The following is a 12,674-nucleotide window of genomic DNA, read 5'->3' on the forward strand; positions in this document are numbered from 1 at the left end:
GGCCAGGGGAAGTAACAGGGCAGCTGTGGTGCAGCAGACTCTCAGTAGTCTCAGAAGTAGGCACTTCTCCCTGAGACAAAAAAAAAGGTGATTTTTTTTTTCCCTCCAGTCCTTTCCTGTGGGCTTCTTTAGTGCCCAGTAGAGTTGTCCCAGTAAGAATTCCTAAGAGGCTGTATGTTTGTCCACCTGGTCTTTGAAGGGTGTTGCACGTGGCCTGGAAACAGTACTTTGAAAGCTTTCCGGTCCCAGCCAACAGGTGTGTCACATTAAGAAGGGGGATTCCTCAAACCCTTCATATTTGATCAACCTGTCAATTTCCCCAGACAGACGATACCCTCATGGCCGACCAGCTAGCCCGCTACCTGCGTTTTGACAGCCCACTGTAGACGAGAGTGATTCAACTAACCTATTCAACGTCACTGAGCCAGATCCTTATATCAGTTATTCAGATCTCCAGAGACTTACACAAGCTCAAGATTTTTATTATACAAACTGCTAGTTTATGAAAGGATAAGGTTCAAAGACTGCTGGTGATAATATAGTAACTGCAAATCAAGCTTAAAACAACGCACCTAATAAAAGCTGGTATGAGATAGTCACTGAATATAGTTCTTACCCAGTTGGCATCTCTATGTGGGAGAAGACAGGTTCAGCCTGTCGACAGATCCCCGAAGATACGATGGAATCTTCCCTCCCTTCCCCCGTCCAGTGCACACTTCTTATACTTCATAGTATATTGCACCTTCCTTATCATACACAGGACTGATTACATGTTTCTTGCTTCTACAGCAAAATTGTACCCATCCTGAGACAGCAGTGCTGAAGGTCTTTATGCATGCTCTCCGGGCAGGGTTTTGCCCTCTTCTGGAGGGACCTATTTGGGTGGGAGGTCGTGACCTCCCACTGCCACATTTGTCTTTGTCCTATTTTCACCTAATTTTCTGTTGATGTCAGCGGATGGCAAGGTCTTGTCAGCTTGTATTCTCTCGCGACCAAAACTTTCCTCACTTGAAGGCTCTGTTCTGCATTGCTTAGATAATGGTGTTCTTACTGCTCTCTGGTCTTTGTTTCCCGGCTTTCCTAAGGCTGCCTCCCTTCATGAGAAGTCCCTTCATGCATAACTGCTTCAGAGAGTGGGTCAGCTTGACCTGAACTTTGTGCACAGATTTGTTTCACGTGTAGTTACCCTCTAAACCAGAGTGTAGTAATTTGGGAGTTGAGACAACAACTTCCCCCTTTTGGGCTTATTTTGGTCCCAGACCAGTGCGTTTTCTTGACACTCAGGTGGAGCCTGAGTGACTCCAGCCCTACCCATTGTAGTCACTATTGGTATTGCGTGCCCTGTGAGGTGTGGCAGTACCTGGGAGGCGGGTGACTTTGGGGCGGAGGTGTGTGATTTCATGGGAGCTTCTCTGTTCTGTTTGTTTACAGGCCTGGCTGCAGGCGATGGATATGCAGCTTCCCAGCGGGTTGCCAGGGCTGACGGGCTGGGAGACGGCATGGGTACGTGACGGCTTCTTACTTGGAGAGCTGCCCGCTCCAAGCCCAAATGTGAGCGAGGCGTCCCTTGCAGGTGTGGCAGTATAGACCTTTGTCATTGCGTGTGCCATGTCATGACATGATCCCCTCAAAGGTTCTGCTCTTCCGTTGTGCCAGCGTCTGTCACAGTGCATGTCACAAACTTCTCATGGGTGTTTGGTTGCAGCTGTGGCTCCAGCTCCTGCTCTGGATCCTGTGCTGGAGCTCACCTGGTATGCCAGGGGCGCATCGTCAGTCCTGGCTGAGTTCACAGACGAAGCACTCCTGCTAAGTATCTTATTAGTGAGAGCTTTAACTTGATACTTTCTTTCACGTGCCTCAAGGAAGAAAACGTGTTGGCAATACAGAGAAGCCTCACCACGTGTCATCGCCAGACCTAGAGGAAATCATGAAAGATCTGGATAAAGCAGCACCAGGTGGGTATACGTCCCTCTGAACCAGAGAAGTTGGGAAGCTGAGGGCAGAGGCATGTGTGGAGAAGCCGTAGCCTCCACAAGCAGAAAGGGATCGATCAGAGCCTTGCTGCACTGATGCTGGATTTCATGCCTTGCAAGCACTGGTGAGCTGCAGAGATGGTCCGGAGTCTCTGCTGCGGCTTGTGGTTCAGGCTGAGTCCCAGGCACAGCTGCGGCCCTGGTGACACCGTTCCCGGCCAGAGCTGTTGTGGGCAGCTGTTGGTACCCAGCTGGCAGGAACTGGAGATGCTCGTGCCTTGCTGCCAGTTGCCGGAGGGGAGACTGCCCGTGGGTGGCCGAGAGGATGCACAGGCAGCTTGGGGTCACTGAGCCTGGCAGCCTTTGCTGCGTCTGTAGGCATGCCCTGGCCAGGATCGCAGCAGCCCCAGCTTCACAGCCTCCTTCATGCCCGTTGTTCTCCCTGACGGGTAGAAGACTCTCCGTGACACCTTGGGGGCAGGGAGAGGTGGGGGCTGGACACCCAGCTTCAGGCAGGACGCCTGACTTGAAGGCAGCTAAACTGAAGGGCTGTGCATTGAGTCAGTGGTGCTTTACCTCTTTCTAGTTGTGGTTTTGGTACCTTGGTCATGCTTTTCCTCTTGTTTTGGGAGACCGTGGGCTCTTCTGTGCCTCAGCTAACACTGGTGAAGGACTTTACTAAATACGCGTGCTTCCCAGGCAGGGTTTTGCCCTCTTCTGGAGGGACCTATTTGGGTGGGAGGTCGTGACCTCCCACTGCCACATTTGTCTTTGTCCTATTTTCACCTAATTTTCTGTTGATGTCAGCGGATGGCAAGGTCTTGTCAGCTTGCATTCTCTCGCGACCAAAACTTTCCTCACTTGAAGGCTTCGCTCTGCATTGCTTAGATAATGGTGTTCTTACTGCTCTCTGGTCTTTGTTTCCCGGCTTTCCTAAGGCTGCCTCCCTTCATGAGAAGTCCCTTCATGCATAACTGCTTCAGAGAGTGGGTCAGCTTGACCTGAACTTTGTGCACAGATTTGTTTCACGTGTAGTTACCCTCTAAACCAGAGTGTAGTAATTTGGGAGTTGAGACAACAACTTCCCCCTTTTGGGCTTATTTTGGTCCCAGACCAGTGCGTTTTCTTGACACTCAGGTGGAGCCTGAGTGACTCCAGCCCTACACGTTGTAGTTACTATTGGTATTGCGTGCCCTGTGAGGTGTGGCAGTACCTGGGAGGCGGGTGACTTTGGGGCGGAGGTGTGTGATTTCATGGGAGCTTCTCTGTTCTGTTTGTTTACAGGCCTGGCTGCAGGCGATGGATATGCAGCTTCCCAGCGGGGTGCCAGGGCTGACGGGCTGGGAGACGGCATGGGTACGTGACGGCTTCTTACTTGGAGAGCTGCCCGCTCCAAGCCCAAATGTGAGCGAGGCGTCCCTTGCAGGTGTGGCAGTATAGACCTTTGTCATTGCGTGTGCCATGTCATGACATGATCCCCTCAAAGGTTCTGCTCTTCCGTTGTGCCAGCGTCTGTCACAGTGCATGTCACAAACTTCTCATGGGTGTTTGGTTGCAGCTGTGGCTCCAGCTCCTGGTCTGGATCCTGTGCTGGAGCTCACCTGGTATGCCAGGGGCGCATCGTCAGTCCTGGCTGAGTTCACAGACGAAGCACTCCTGCTAAGTATCTTATTAGTGAGAGCTTTAACTTGATACTTTCTTTCACGTGCCTCAAGGAAGAAAACCTGTTGGCAATACAGAGAAGCCTCCCCACGTGTCATCGCCAGACCTAGAGGAAATCATGAAAGATCTGGATAAAGCAGCACCAGGTGGGTATACGTCCCTCTGAACCAGAGAAGTTGGGAAGCTGAGGGCAGAGGCATGTGTGGAGAAGCCGTAGCCTCCACAAGCAGAAAGGGATCGATCAGAGCCTTGCTGCACTGATGCTGGATTTCATGCCTTGCAAGCACTGGTGAGCTGCAGAGATGGTCCGGAGTCTCTGCTGCGGCTTGTGGTTCAGGCTGAGTCCCAGGCACAGCTGTGGCACTGGTGACACCGTTCCCGGCCAGAGCTGTTGTGGGCAGCTGTTGGTACCCAGCTGGCAGGAACTGGAGATGCTCGTGCCTTGCTGCCAGTTGCCGGAGGGGAGACTGCCCGTGGGTGGCCGAGAGGATGCACAGGCAGCTTGGGGTCACTGAGCCTGGCAGCCTTTGCTGCGTCTGTAGGCATGCCCTGGCCAGGATCGCAGCAGCCCCAGCTTCACAGCCTCCTTCATGCCCGTTGTTGTCCCTGACGGGTAGAAGACTCTCCGTGACACCTTGGGGGCAGGGAGAGGTGGGGGCTGGACACCCAGCTTCAGGCAGGACGCCTGACTTGAAGGCAGCTAAACTGAAGGGCTGTGCATTGAGTCAGTGGTGCTTTACCTCTTTCTAGTTGTGGTTCTGGTACCTTGGTCATGCTTTTCCTCTTGTTTTGGGAGACCGTGGGCTCTTCTATGCCTCAGCTAACACTGGTGAAGGACTTTACTAAATACGCGTGCTTCCCAGGCAGGGTTTTGCCCTCTTCTGGAGGGACCTATTTGGGTTGGAGGTCGTGACCTCCCACTGCCACATTTGTCTTTGTCCTATTTTCACCTAATTTTCTGTTGATGTCAGCGGATGGCAAGGTCTTGTCAGCTTGTATTCTCTCGCGACCAAAACTTTCCTCACTTGAAGGCTCTGTTCTGCATTGCTTAGATAATGGTGTTCTTACTGCTCTCTGGTCTTTGTTTCCCGGCTTTCCTAAGGCTGCCTCCCTTCATGAGAAGTCCCTTCATGCATAACTGCTTCAGAGAGTGGGTCAGCTTGACCTGAACTTTGTGCACAGATTTGTTTCACGTGTAGTTACCCTCTAAACCAGAGTGTAGTAATTTGGGAGTTGAGACAACAACTTCCCCCTTTTGGGCTTATTTTGGTCCCAGACCAGTGCGTTTTCTTGACACTCAGGTGGAGCCTGAGTGACTCCAGCCCTACCCATTGTAGTTACTATTGGTATTGCGTGCCCTGTGAGGTGTGGCAGTACCTGGGAGGCGGGTGACTTTGGGGCGGAGGTGTGTGATTTCATGGGAGCTTCTCTGTTCTGTTTGTTTACAGGCCTGGCTGCAGGCGATGGATATGCAGCTTCCCAGCGGGGTGCCAGGGCTGACGGGCTGGGAGACGGCATGGGTACGTGATGGCTTCTTACTTGGAGAGCTGCCCGCTCCAAGCCCAAATGTGAGCGAGGCGTCCCTTGCAGGTGTGGCAGTATAGACCTTTGTCATTGCGTGTGCCATGTCATGACATGATCCCCTCAAAGGTTCTGCTCTTCCGTTGTGCCAGCGTCTGTCACAGTGCATGTCACAAACTTCTCATGGGTGTTTGGTTGCAGCTGTGGCTCCAGCTCCTGCTCTGGATCCTGTGCTGGAGCTCACCTGGTATGCCAGGGGCGCATCGTCAGCCCTGGCTGAGTTCACAGACGAAGCACTCCTGCTAAGTATCTTATTAGTGAGAGCTTTAACTTGATACTTTCTTTCACGTGCCTCAAGGAAGAAAACCTGTTGGCAATACAGAGAAGCCTCCCCACGTGTCATCGCCAGACCTAGAGGAAATCATGAAAGATCTGGATAAAGCAGCACCAGGTGGGTATACGTCCCTCTGAACCAGAGAAGTTGGGAAGCTGAGGGCAGAGGCATGTGTGGAGAAGCCGTAGCCTCCACAAGCAGAAAGGGATCGATCAGAGCCTTGCTGCACTGATGCTGGATTTCATGCCTTGCAAGCACTGGTGAGCTGCAGAGATGGTCCGGAGTCTCTGCTGCGGCTTGTGGTTCAGGCTGAGTCCCAGGCACAGCTGCGGCCCTGGTGACACCGTTCCCGGCCAGAGCTGTTGTGGGCAGCTGTTGGTACCCAGCTGGCAGGAACTGGAGATGCTCGTGCCTTGCTGCCAGTTGCCGGAGGGGAGACTGCCCGTGGGTGGCCGAGAGGATGCACAGGCAGCTTGGGGTCACTGAGCCTGGCAGCCTTTGCTGCGTCTGTAGGCATGCCCTGGCCAGGATCGCAGCAGCCCCAGCTTCACAGCCTCCTTCATGCCCGTTGTTCTCCCTGACGGGTAGAAGACTCTCCGTGACACCTTGGGGGCAGGGAGAGGTGGGGGCTGGACACCCAGCTTCAGGCAGGACACCTGACTTGAAGGCAGCTAAACTGAAGGGCTGTGCATTGAGTCAGTGGTGCTTTACCTCTTTCTAGTTGTGGTTCTGGTACCTTGGTCATGCTTTTGCTCTTGTTTTGGGAGACCGTGGGCTCTTCTGTGCCTCAGCTAACACTGGTGAAGGACTTTACTAAATACGCGTGCTTCCCAGGCAGGGTTTTGCCCTCTTCTGGAGGGACCTATTTGGGTTGGAGGTCGTGACCTCCCACTGCCACATTTGTCTTTGTCCTATTTTCACCTAATTTTCTGTTGATGTCAGCGGATGGCAAGGTCTTGTCAGCTTGCATTCTCTCGCGACCAAAACTTTCCTCACTTGAAGGCTCTGTTCTGCATTGCTTAGATAATGGTGTTCTTACTGCTCTCTGGTCTTTGTTTCCCGGCTTTCCTAAGGCTGCCTCCCTTCATGAGAAGTCCCTTCATGCATAACTGCTTCAGAGAGTGGGTCAGCTTGACCTGAACTTTGTGCACAGATTTGTTTCACGTGTAGTTACCCTCTAAACCAGAGTGTAGTAATTTGGGAGTTGAGACAACAACTTCCCCCTTTTGGGCTTATTTTGGTCCCAGACCAGTGCGTTTTCTTGACACTCAGGTGGAGCCTGAGTGACTCCAGCCCTACACATTGTAGTCACTATTGGTATTGCGTGCCCTGTGAGGTGTGGCAGTACCTGGGAGGCGGGTGACTTTGGGGCGGAGGTGTGTGATTTCATGGGAGCTTCTCTGTTCTGTTTGTTTACAGGCCTGGCTGCAGGCGATGGATATGCAGCTTCCCAGCGGGGTGCCAGGGCTGACAGGCTGGGAGACGGCATGGGTACGTGATGGCTTCTTACTTGGAGAGCTGCCCGCTCCAAGCCCAAATGTGAGCGAGGCGTCCCTTGCAGGTGTGGCAGTATAGACCTTTGTCATTGCGTGTGCCATGTCATGACATGATCCCCTCAAAGGTTCTGCTCTTCCGTTGTGCCAGCGTCTGTCACAGTGCATGTCACAAACTTCTCATGGGTGTTTGGTTGCAGCTGTGGCTCCAGCTCCTGGTCTGGATCCTGTGCTGGAGCTCACCTGGTATGCCAGGGGCGCATCGTCAGCCCTGGCTGAGTTCACAGACGAAGCACTCCTGCTAAGTATCTTATTAGTGAGAGCTTTAACTTGATACTTTCTTTCACGTGCCTCAAGGAAGAAAACCTGTTGGCAATACAGAGAAGCCTCACCACGTGTCATCGCCAGACCTAGAGGAAATCATGAAAGATCTGGATAAAGCAGCACCAGGTGGGTATACGTCCCTCTGAACCAGAGAAGTTGGGAAGCTGAGGGCAGAGGCATGTGTGGAGAAGCCGTAGCCTCCACAAGCAGAAAGGGATCGATCAGAGCCTTGCTGCACTGATGCTGGATTTCATGCCTTGCAAGCACTGGTGAGCTGCAGAGATGGTCCGGAGTCTCTGCTGCGGCTTGTGGTTCAGGCTGAGTCCCAGGCACAGCTGCGGCCCTGGTGACACCGTTCCCGGCCAGAGCTGTTGTGGGCAGCTGTTGGTACCCAGCTGGCAGGAACTGGAGATGCTCGTGCCTTGCTGCCAGTTGCCGGAGGGGAGACTGCCCGTGGGTGGCCGAGAGGATGCACAGGCAGCTTGGGGTCACTGAGCCTGGCAGCCTTTGCTGCGTCTGTAGGCATGCCCTGGCCAGGATCGCAGCAGCCCCAGCTTCACAGCCTCCTTCATGCCCGTTGTTGTCCCTGACGGGTAGAAGACTCTCCGTGACACCTTGGGGGCAGGGAGAGGTGGGGGCTGGACACCCAGCTTCAGGCAGGACACCTGACTTGAAGGCAGCTAAACTGAAGGGCTGTGCATTGAGTCAGTGGTGCTTTACCTCTTTCTAGTTGTGGTTCTGGTACCTTGGTCATGCTTTTCCTCTTGTTTTGGGAGACCGTGGGCTCTTCTGTGCCTCAGCTAACACTGGTGAAGGACTTTACTAAATACGCGTGCTTCCCAGGCAGGGTTTTGCCCTCTTCTGGAGGGACCTATTTGGGTTGGAGGTCGTGACCTCCCACTGCCACATTTGTCTTTGTCCTATTTTCACCTAATTTTCTGTTGATGTCAGCGGATGGCAAGGTCTTGTCAGCTTGCATTCTCTCGCGACCAAAACTTTCCTCACTTGAAGGCTCTGTTCTGCATTGCTTAGATAATGGTGTTCTTACTGCTCTCTGGTCTTTGTTTCCCGGCTTTCCTAAGGCTGCCTCCCTTCATGAGAAGTCCCTTCATGCATAACTGCTTCAGAGAGTGGGTCAGCTTGACCTGAACTTTGTGCACAGATTTGTTTCACGTGTAGTTACCCTCTAAACCAGAGTGTAGTAATTTGGGAGTTGAGACAACAACTTCCCCCTTTTGGGCTTATTTTGGTCCCAGACCAGTGCGTTTTCTTGACACTCAGGTGGAGCCTGAGTGACTCCAGCCCTACACATTGTAGTCACTATTGGTATTGCGTGCCCTGTGAGGTGTGGCAGTACCTGGGAGGCGGGTGACTTTGGGGCGGAGGTGTGTGATTTCATGGGAGCTTCTCTGTTCTGTTTGTTTACAGGCCTGGCTGCAGGCGATGGATATGCAGCTTCCCAGCGGGGTGCCAGGGCTGACAGGCTGGGAGACGGCATGGGTACGTGATGGCTTCTTACTTGGAGAGCTGCCCGCTCCAAGCCCAAATGTGAGCGAGGCGTCCCTTGCAGGTGTGGCAGTATAGACCTTTGTCATTGCGTGTGCCATGTCATGACATGATCCCCTCAAAGGTTCTGCTCTTCCGTTGTGCCAGCGTCTGTCACAGTGCATGTCACAAACTTCTCATGGGTGTTTGGTTGCAGCTGTGGCTCCAGCTCCTGGTCTGGATCCTGTGCTGGAGCTCACCTGGTATGCCAGGGGCGCATCGTCAGCCCTGGCTGAGTTCACAGACGAAGCACTCCTGCTAAGTATCTTATTAGTGAGAGCTTTAACTTGATACTTTCTTTCACGTGCCTCAAGGAAGAAAACCTGTTGGCAATACAGAGAAGCCTCACCACGTGTCATCGCCAGACCTAGAGGAAATCATGAAAGATCTGGATAAAGCAGCACCAGGTGGGTATACGTCCCTCTGAACCAGAGAAGTTGGGAAGCTGAGGGCAGAGGCATGTGTGGAGAAGCCGTAGCCTCCACAAGCAGAAAGGGATCGATCAGAGCCTTGCTGCACTGATGCTGGATTTCATGCCTTGCAAGCACTGGTGAGCTGCAGAGATGGTCCGGAGTCTCTGCTGCGGCTTGTGGTTCAGGCTGAGTCCCAGGCACAGCTGCGGCCCTGGTGACACCGTTCCCGGCCAGAGCTGTTGTGGGCAGCTGTTGGTACCCAGCTGGCAGGAACTGGAGATGCTCGTGCCTTGCTGCCAGTTGCCGGAGGGGAGGCTGCCCGTGGGTGGCCGAGAGGATGCACAGGCAGCTTGGGGTCACTGAGCCTGGCAGCCTTTGCTGCGTCTGTAGGCATGCCCTGGCCAGGATCGCAGCAGCCCCAGCTTCACAGCCTCCTTCATGCCCGTTGTTCTCCCTGACGGGTAGAAGACTCTCCGTGACACCTTGGGGGCAGGGAGAGGTGGGGGCTGGACACCCAGCTTCAGGCAGGACACCTGACTTGAAGGCAGCTAAACTGAAGGGCTGTGCATTGAGTCAGTGGTGCTTTACCTCTTTCTAGTTGTGGTTCTGGTACCTTGGTCATGCTTTTCCTCTTGTTTTGGGAGACCGTGGGCTCTTCTGTGCCTCAGCTAACACTGGTGAAGGACTTTACTAAATACGCGTGCTTCCCAGGCAGGGTTTTGCCCTCTTCTGGAGGGACCTATTTGGGTTGGAGGTCGTGACCTCCCACTGCCACATTTGTCTTTGTCCTATTTTCACCTAATTTTCTGTTGATGTCAGCGGATGGCAAGGTCTTGTCAGCTTGCATTCTCTCGCGACCAAAACTTTCCTCACTTGAAGGCTCTGTTCTGCATTGCTTAGATAATGGTGTTCTTACTGCTCTCTGGTCTTTGTTTCCCGGCTTTCCTAAGGCTGCCTCCCTTCATGAGAAGTCCCTTCATGCATAACTGCTTCAGAGAGTGGGTCAGCTTGACCTGAACTTTGTGCACAGATTTGTTTCACGTGTAGTTACCCTCTAAACCAGAGTGTAGTAATTTGGGAGTTGAGACAACAACTTCCCCCTTTTGGGCTTATTTTGGTCCCAGACCAGTGCGTTTTCTTGACACTCAGGTGGAGCCTGAGTGACTCCAGCCCTACACATTGTAGTCACTATTGGTATTGCGTGCCCTGTGAGGTGTGGCAGTACCTGGGAGGCGGGTGACTTTGGGGCGGAGGTGTGTGATTTCATGGGAGCTTCTCTGTTCTGTTTGTTTACAGGCCTGGCTGCAGGCGATGGATATGCAGCTTCCCAGCGGGGTGCCAGGGCTGACGGGCTGGGAGACGGCATGGGTACGTGATGGCTTCTTACTTGGAGAGCTGCCCGCTCCAAGCCCAAATGTGAGCGAGGCGTCCCTTGCAGGTGTGGCAGTATAGACCTTTGTCATTGCGTGTGCCATGTCATGACATGATCCCCTCAAAGGTTCTGCTCTTCCGTTGTGCCAGCGTCTGTCACAGTGCATGTCACAAACTTCTCATGGGTGTTTGGTTGCAGCTGTGGCTCCAGCTCCTGGTCTGGATCCTGTGCTGGAGCTCACCTGGTATGCCAGGGGCGCATCGTCAGCCCTGGCTGAGTTCACAGACGAAGCACTCCTGCTAAGTATCTTATTAGTGAGAGCTTTAACTTGATACTTTCTTTCACGTGCCTCAAGGAAGAAAACCTGTTGGCAATACAGAGAAGCCTCCCCACGTGTCATCGCCAGACCTAGAGGAAATCATGAAAGATCTGGATAAAGCAGCACCAGGTGGGTATACGTCCCTCTGAACCAGAGAAGTTGGGAAGCTGAGGGCAGAGGCATGTGTGGAGAAGCCGTAGCCTCCACAAGCAGAAAGGGATCGATCAGAGCCTTGCTGCACTGATGCTGGATTTCATGCCTTGCAAGCACTGGTGAGCTGCAGAGATGGTCCGGAGTCTCTGCTGCGGCTTGTGGTTCAGGCTGAGTCCCAGGCACAGCTGCGGCCCTGGTGACACCGTTCCCGGCCAGAGCTGTTGTGGGCAGCTGTTGGTACCCAGCTGGCAGGAACTGGAGATGCTCGTGCCTTGCTGCCAGTTGCCGGAGGGGAGACTGCCCGTGGGTGGCCGAGAGGATGCACAGGCAGCTTGGGGTCACTGAGCCTGGCAGCCTTTGCTGCGTCTGTAGGCATGCCCTGGCCAGGATCGCAGCAGCCCCAGCTTCACAGCCTCCTTCATGCCCGTTGTTGTCCCTGACGGGTAGAAGACTCTCCGTGACACCTTGGGGGCAGGGAGAGGTGGGGGCTGGACACCCAGCTTCAGGCAGGACACCTGACTTGAAGGCAGCTAAACTGAAGGGCTGTGCATTGAGTCAGTGGTGCTTTACCTCTTTCTAGTTGTGGTTCTGGTACCTTGGTCATGCTTTTCCTCTTGTTTTGGGAGACCGTGGGCTCTTCTGTGCCTCAGCTAACACTGGTGAAGGACTTTACTAAATACGCGTGCTTCCCAGGCAGGGTTTTGCCCTCTTCTGGAGGGACCTATTTGGGTTGGAGGTCGTGACCTCCCACTGCCACATTTGTCTTTGTCCTATTTTCACCTAATTTTCTGTTGATGTCAGCGGATGGCAAGGTCTTGTCAGCTTGCATTCTCTCGCGACCAAAACTTTCCTCACTTGAAGGCTTCGCTCTGCATTGCTTAGATAATGGTGTTCTTACTGCTCTCTGGTCTTTGTTTCCCGGCTTTCCTAAGGCTGCCTCCCTTCATGAGAAGTCCCTTCATGCATAACTGCTTCAGAGAGTGGGTCAGCTTGACCTGAACTTTGTGCACAGATTTGTTTCACGTGTAGTTACCCTCTAAACCAGAGTGTAGTAATTTGGGAGTTGAGACAACAACTTCCCCCTTTTGGGCTTATTTTGGTCCCAGACCAGTGCGTTTTCTTGACACTCAGGTGGAGCCTGAGTGACTCCAGCCCTACCCATTGTAGTTACTATTGGTATTGCGTGCCCTGTGAGGTGTGGCAGTACCTGGGAGGCGGGTGACTTTGGGGCGGAGGTGTGTGATTTCAGGGGAGCTTCTCTGTTCTGTTTGTTTACAGGCCTGGCTGCAAGCGATGGATATGCAGCTTCCCAGCGGGGTGCCAGGGCTGACGGGCTGGGAGACGGCATGGGTACGTGATGGCTTCTTACTTGGAGAGCTGCCCGCTCCAAGCCCAAATGTGAGCGAGGCGTCCCTTGCAGGTGTGGCAGTATAGACCTTTGTCATTGCGTGTGCCATGTCATGACATGATCCCCTCAAAGGTTCTGCTCTTCCGTTGTGCCAGCGTCTGTCACAGTGCATGTCACAAACTTCTCATGGGTGTTTGGTTGCAGCTGTGGCTCCAGC

This window comes from Falco cherrug, unplaced genomic scaffold (assembly GCF_023634085.1).
Source record: "Falco cherrug isolate bFalChe1 unplaced genomic scaffold, bFalChe1.pri scaffold_35, whole genome shotgun sequence".
Classification (NCBI taxonomy): Eukaryota; Metazoa; Chordata; class Aves; order Falconiformes; family Falconidae; genus Falco; species Falco cherrug.